Raw genomic sequence first — 5,847 nt, 5'->3', positions numbered from 1 at the left:
TCCGCCCGTCGCTGTCCGGCTCCAGATGTCAGAGCGAAGCATCCTGAGCCGCCTCGCCAACCGTGGGAGTGACCTTCAACCCCAGCAGGTACGACAATCCCCGCTCCCCGGTTCGCAAACCTCCTCTCCCCTCGCCTCCCGTGGAGATTGGGGTCTCTACCCCTACCCCCGGGGGGGGAGCGAGGTAACGGAGGGCGGCCCTCAAAATGGCCGCCTCCCAGAAACGCCGAGAGACTCGCTCTCAAAATGGCCGCTGCGGGGGTGAATCAGCCCCGGGGGTTTCCTGCTCCCCGATCCGTAACGGTGCGCGCGGAGGGACGGGACGGGACGGGCGGGGAGTGGGGGAGGCGATGCGGCGAGGATGCGATGCCCCGCCTAGTCGAATAGCCTTTTTTTGATGGTGCGGTCGGAGGCCGGGGGCTGGAACGCGAGCGCGAGGATAAGGAGTGGGACGGTGCGTGACGGCGTGTATATAACCTCTCTCTCTTTCTCCCTCTTCTCTCCTTCCCTCTCTCTCTCTCCCCCCCCCCCAATGCAGGTCCCTCAAGTCTGATGGCCAGAACATTCCGCACAGCAGTCCCCCGGCCTGGCCGCGAATCATTCCACGAGTCCCCCCCACCCCTCCCTCCCTCCCTCCCTCCCTCTCCCTCTCTTCCCCCCCCCCCCACCTCCTCATCCCGCCCAGGCCCAGGCTCGGGGACTCACCATTGATCGCAAGGCCTCATACATCGGATATCTCTCTCTTGTTCTCTCTCTCTTTCTCTCGTTTTCTCTCTCTCTCTCTCTCTCGTTCCCTCCCTCAACCACTCCTGTGTGCTTTTTTTTTGAGCGAGGAGGAGGAGGAGGAGGGCTGAGGAGATTGTACATACTATAGGTGCAGGAGGAGGGGGACGGAGGGACTCCTTTCCCCTTGCCCCTCCATCGTCGACAGACTTGACGTCTCTCCCTCCCTCCCTCTCTCTCTCTCTCTCTGACCCACCCTCCCCTCGACGCACGCAAACCCCCTCGGGTGCCTCACCCCCTCTTTTGAGGGAGGGGGTGGGTTAGGGGACGACGAGGGAGGAGGGAAGTCGCTCGCTGGCCTCTCCTCTCGGAGGCTTCTCACCGATTTTTGGGGTCTCTCTCTTTCTTTCTTTCTTTCTCTCTCTCTCTCTCTCTGTGTGTGGGGTTTTTTTTTTGGGGGGTGGGCGGAGAGGAGAGGAGGGGAGGTTGGGGCCGATACCTGGACACTCGTTTCCCTCACACTCGCCCCCCTCCTTTTTCCCTCCTCTCCCCTCTGGGCAGGGGCGGGGGGTTTGTTTCGAGATTTGTCCCACATCCCCTCTGTGTGAGTCCAAATGAAATGACTTTACTGCCCGAATAATAAAGAAAAAACTTATTTCTGAACTCCGGGGGGCTGCGTCTCTTTGTCTGGCCGAGGTTGGTCTCGCTGGCTGTTCGACTGAGGGGGGCGCACCTGCACTCGCGCTGACGCCCAGGCTTGCGCGCGCGCGCCGATCCGTGGGCCCGCACGGCACGCGCTTGCGTTCCCCTCGTGCGCCCGCGCTTGCGTTCCCCCTCGTGCGCGGAGACGGACGGACGCCCGCCTGGCAGCCCCGGAGGCCTGACGTAATCGTCCAGGGCGCGGCCGTTCAGAATTGAATTCAGATCCCGATCAATCAGCGCGTCGGGAACGTCGACCTCGTCCGAGGAGGGGGAAAACCTGCTCGATCGACGTCAAGCGGACGCGGTCAGGCCCCCGCGTCTGGAGCGCCTGCTTCGGTTCTGGCCCCGCGCCCCAGGGAAGAGAGATTGGCCTCGGAGGGGGGGTGGGGGCGACCGGAGATTCACCAGGGGGCTAAAAGGGGGGGTTTAATCAGGATGTGGGCGTCGCTGGGCGAGGCCGGCACTTATTGCCCGTCCCTAATCGCCCCTTGAGAAGGTGGTGGTGAGCCGCCATCTTGAACCGCTGCAGTCCGTGTGGTGACGGTTCTCCCACAGTGCCGTTGGGAAGGGAGTTCCAGGATTTTGACCCAGCGACGATGAAGGAACGGCCGATATATTCCCAAGTCGGGATGGTGTGTGACTTGGAGGGGAACGTGCGGGTGGGGGTTGCCCCCATGTGCCCGCTGCCCTGGTCCTTCTAGGTGGGAGAGGTCGCGGGTTTGGGAGGTGCTGTCGAAGAAGCCTTGGCGAGTTGCTGCAGTGCATCCTGTGGATGGTCCACACTGCGGCCGCGGTGCGCCGGTGGTGAAGGGAGTGAACGTTTAGGGTGCCGATCGAGCGGGGCTGCTTTGCCCTGGATGGCGTCGAGCTTCTCGAGCGTTGATGGAGCTGCACTCGTCCAGGCAAGTGGAGAGTGTTCCATCACACTCCTGACTCGTGCCTTGTAGACGGTGGAAAGGCTTTGGGGAGTCAGGAGGTGAGTCACTCGCCGCAGAATACCCGGCCTCTGACCTGCCCTGGACTCGTGTTCCCTCGAGTTCGGAAGATGGAGGGTTGATCCGATCGAGGGGGGTTTGAGATGATTGAAGGATTCGATGGGGGGGGGAAGATGGAGAGAAAATATCTCCTCTGGTTTGAGAAGGTCCAGACAGAGAGGGTGGAGAGCAGAACCTTGAAACGAGAGCTTGGCCGTTCTGGGAGTGATGTTGGGGAATGTTTCTTCAGACAAAGGGGAGTGGGAATCTGAGAATCCCTCGCCCAAAAGGCTGGGGTCCGGTTGAGGCTTTCAAGACTGAGATATTCCAAGCTTTATTGGGTGAGGGTCTCGAGAGACATTGAACCAAGGCAGGTCAGTGGAGCTGAGGTGCAGATCGGCCATGATCTGATTCGAATGGTGGGACAGGCTCGAGGGGGGCCGAACGGGCCTCCTCCTGTTCCTGCGTAACAGGCTCGATGGGCTTGAACGGGCCTCCTCCTGTGCAACAGGCTCGATGGGCTTGAACGGGCCTCCTCCTGTTCCGAAAGCAGGTTCGAGGGGGCTGAATGGCCTCCTCCTGTCTCTACGTCTCAGTTCCAGGATTCAGTCAGTGAGAGATTCATTTGAAGTCTTGCAAAATGCATCCCGAAGTTTGAGAACAACGAGGGGGAAGGGGACAGTTCGACCAAACAGGGCGCCCGCCAGAGACACACTTGCGACGCGAGGGCTCCTGCGGGCGAATAGCAGTTGGAAAGGAGCGAGAGGGAGCTCGTTCGCCCTGGCCCGCTTTTAACGGTTGCAGGGCGGGGTCGAGACGACGGTTATGAAATCCCCGAGGGAGACGGGGGCGGGGGGACACGAGAGAGAGGGAAACACTTCTCGATATCAACCGGGTCACCCAAAACGGCGAGAGAGCGCAGAACTGTTTCGTCGGGCATCTGGGCCGGTGACCAGAGGTCCCGGCGTTAAAATAATCGGCAAAGGGGAAAGGTTTTCTCTCCCGCCCGTCCGCGGAGCGAGGGCCGTCGAGACCTGGGACGTGCGATGAGATCAGACCACGCTGGGGGAAACGTCTACCGGGCAGTTGGACGCGGAGACGGAGGGAACGTCTGACCAATCCGCGCTCTCGTTCAATGAGCTGGCAGACGCGAGGCGGCCCGATTGAGGACGTCAGCAGCAGGAGTCGGCCGCTCGGCCCCTCGAGCCTGCTCCGCCATTCAAGCAGATCGTGGCCGATCGTCTACCTCAAGTCTACGTTCCCGCCCGATCCCCCCTAAAGTCCAAAAATCTATCTCAGCCTTGAATATTCTCAACGACTCGGCTTCCGCAGCCCTCTGGACTCACCATCGATCGCAAGGCCTCATACATCGGATATCTCTCTCTCTCTCTCTCTCTTGTTCTCTCTCTCTTTCTCTCGTTTTCTCTCTCTCTCTCTCTCTCTCGTTCCCTCCCTCAACCACTCCTGTGTGCTTTTTTTTTTTGAGCGAGGAGGAGGAGGGCTGAGGAGATTGTACATACTATAGGTGCAGGAGGAGGGGGACGGAGGGACTCCTTTCCCCTTGCCCCTCCATCGTCGACAAACTTGACGTCTCTCCCTCCCTCCCTCTCTCTCTCCCTCTGACCCACCCTCCCCTCGACGCACGCAAACCCCCTCGGGTGCCTCACCCCCTCTTTTGAGGGAGGGGGTGGGTTAGGGGACGACGAGGGAGGAGGGAAGTCGCTCGCTGGCCTCTCCTCTCGGAGGCTTCTCACCGATTTTTGGGGTCTCTCTCTTTCTTTCTTTCTTTCTCTCTCTCTGTGTGTGGGGTTTTTTTTTTGGGGGGTGGGCGGAGAGGAGAGGAGGGGAGGTTGGGGCCGATACCTGGACACTCGTTTCCCTCACACTCGCCCCCCTCCTTTTTCCCTCCTCTCCCCTCTGGGCAGGGGCGGGGGGGTTTGTTTCGAGATTTGTCCCACATCCCCTCTGTGTGAGTCCAAATGAAATGACTTTACTGCCCGAATAATAAAGAAAAAACTTATTTCTGAACTCCGGGGGGCTGCGTCTCTTTGTCTGGCCGAGGTTGGTCTCGCTGGCTGTTCGACCGAGGGGGGCGCACCTGCACTCGCGCTGACGCCCAGGCTTGCGCGCGCGCGCGCGCCGATCCGTGGGCACGCGCTTGCGTTCCCCTCGTGCGCCCGCGCTTGCGTTCCCCCTCGTGCGCGGAGACGGACGGACGCCCGCCTGGCAGCCCCGGAGGCCTGACGTAATCGTCCAGGGCGCGGCCGTTCAGAATTGAATTCAGATCCCGATCAATCAGCGCGTCGGGAACGTCGACCTCGTCCGAGGAGGGGGAAAACCTGCTCGATCGACGTCAAGCGGACGCGGTCAGGCCCCCGCGTCTGGAGCGCCTGCTTCGGTTCTGGCCCCGCGCCCCAGGGAAGAGAGATTGGCCTCGGAGGGGGGGTGGGGGCGACCGGAGATTCACCAGGGGGCTAAAAGGGGGGGTTTAATCAGGATGCGGGCGTCGCTGGGCGAGGCCGGCATTTATTGCCCGTCCCTAATCGCCCCTTGAGAAGGTGGTGGTGAGCCGCCATCTTGAACCGCCATCTTGAACCGCTGCGGTCCGTCTGGTGACGGTTCTCCCACAGTGCCGTTGGGAAGGGAGTTCCAGGATTTTGACCCAGCGACGATGAAGGAACGGCCGATATATTTCCAAGTCGGGATGGTGTGTGACTCGGAGGGGAACGTGCGGGTGGGGGTTGTCCCCATGTGCCCGCTGCCCTGGTCCTTCTAGGTGGGAGAGGTCGCGGGTTTGGGAGGCGCTGTCGAAGAAGCCTTGGCGAGTTGCTGCAGTGCATCCTGTGGATGGTCCACACTGCGGCCGCGGTGCGCCGGTGGTGAAGGGAGTGAACGTTTAGGGCGCCGATCGAGCGGGGCTGCTTTGTCCTGGATGGTGTCGAGCTTCTCGAGCGTTGTTGGAGCTGCACTCGTCCAGGCAAGTGGAGAGTATTCCATCGCACTCCTGACTCGTGCCTTGTAGACGGTGGAAAGGCTTTGGGGAGTCAGGAGGTGAGTCACTCGCCGCAGAATACCCGGCCTCTGACCTGCCCTGGACTCGGCTCGTGTTCCCTCGAGTTCGGAAGATGGAGGGTTGATCCGATCGAGGGGGGTTTGAGATGATTGAAGGATTCGATGGGGGGGGAAGATGGAGAGAAAATATCTCCTCTGGTTTGAGAAGGTCCAGACAGAGAGGGTGGAGAGCAGAACCTTGAAACGAGAGCTTGGCCGTTCTGGGAGTGATGTTGGGGAATGTTTCTTCAGACAAAGGGGAGTGGGAATCTGAGAATCCCTCGCCCAAAAGGCTGGGGTCCGGTTGAGGCTTTCAAGACTGAGATATTCCAAGCTTTATTGGGTGAGGGTCTCGAGAGACATTGAACCAAGGCAGGTCAGTGGAGCTGAGGTGCAG

The 5,847-nt window shown here is 60.7% G+C and overlaps 1 long non-coding RNA gene across 1 annotated transcript; it reads left to right on the top strand.

Moving 5' to 3' along the window:
• LOC137319292 (uncharacterized) lies at positions 1-1,386 on the top strand. Its single transcript, XR_010962068.1, has 2 exons — positions 1-88; positions 539-1,386. It is a non-coding gene; the product is annotated as an uncharacterized lncRNA (long non-coding RNA).
• Positions 1,387-5,847: the final 4,461 nt, after the last annotated feature.

This window comes from Heptranchias perlo, unplaced genomic scaffold, assembly GCF_035084215.1.
Source record: "Heptranchias perlo isolate sHepPer1 unplaced genomic scaffold, sHepPer1.hap1 HAP1_SCAFFOLD_802, whole genome shotgun sequence".
NCBI lineage: Eukaryota > Metazoa > Chordata > Chondrichthyes > Hexanchiformes > Hexanchidae > Heptranchias > Heptranchias perlo.
This window is presented reverse-complemented; position numbering and strand designations above follow the sequence as displayed.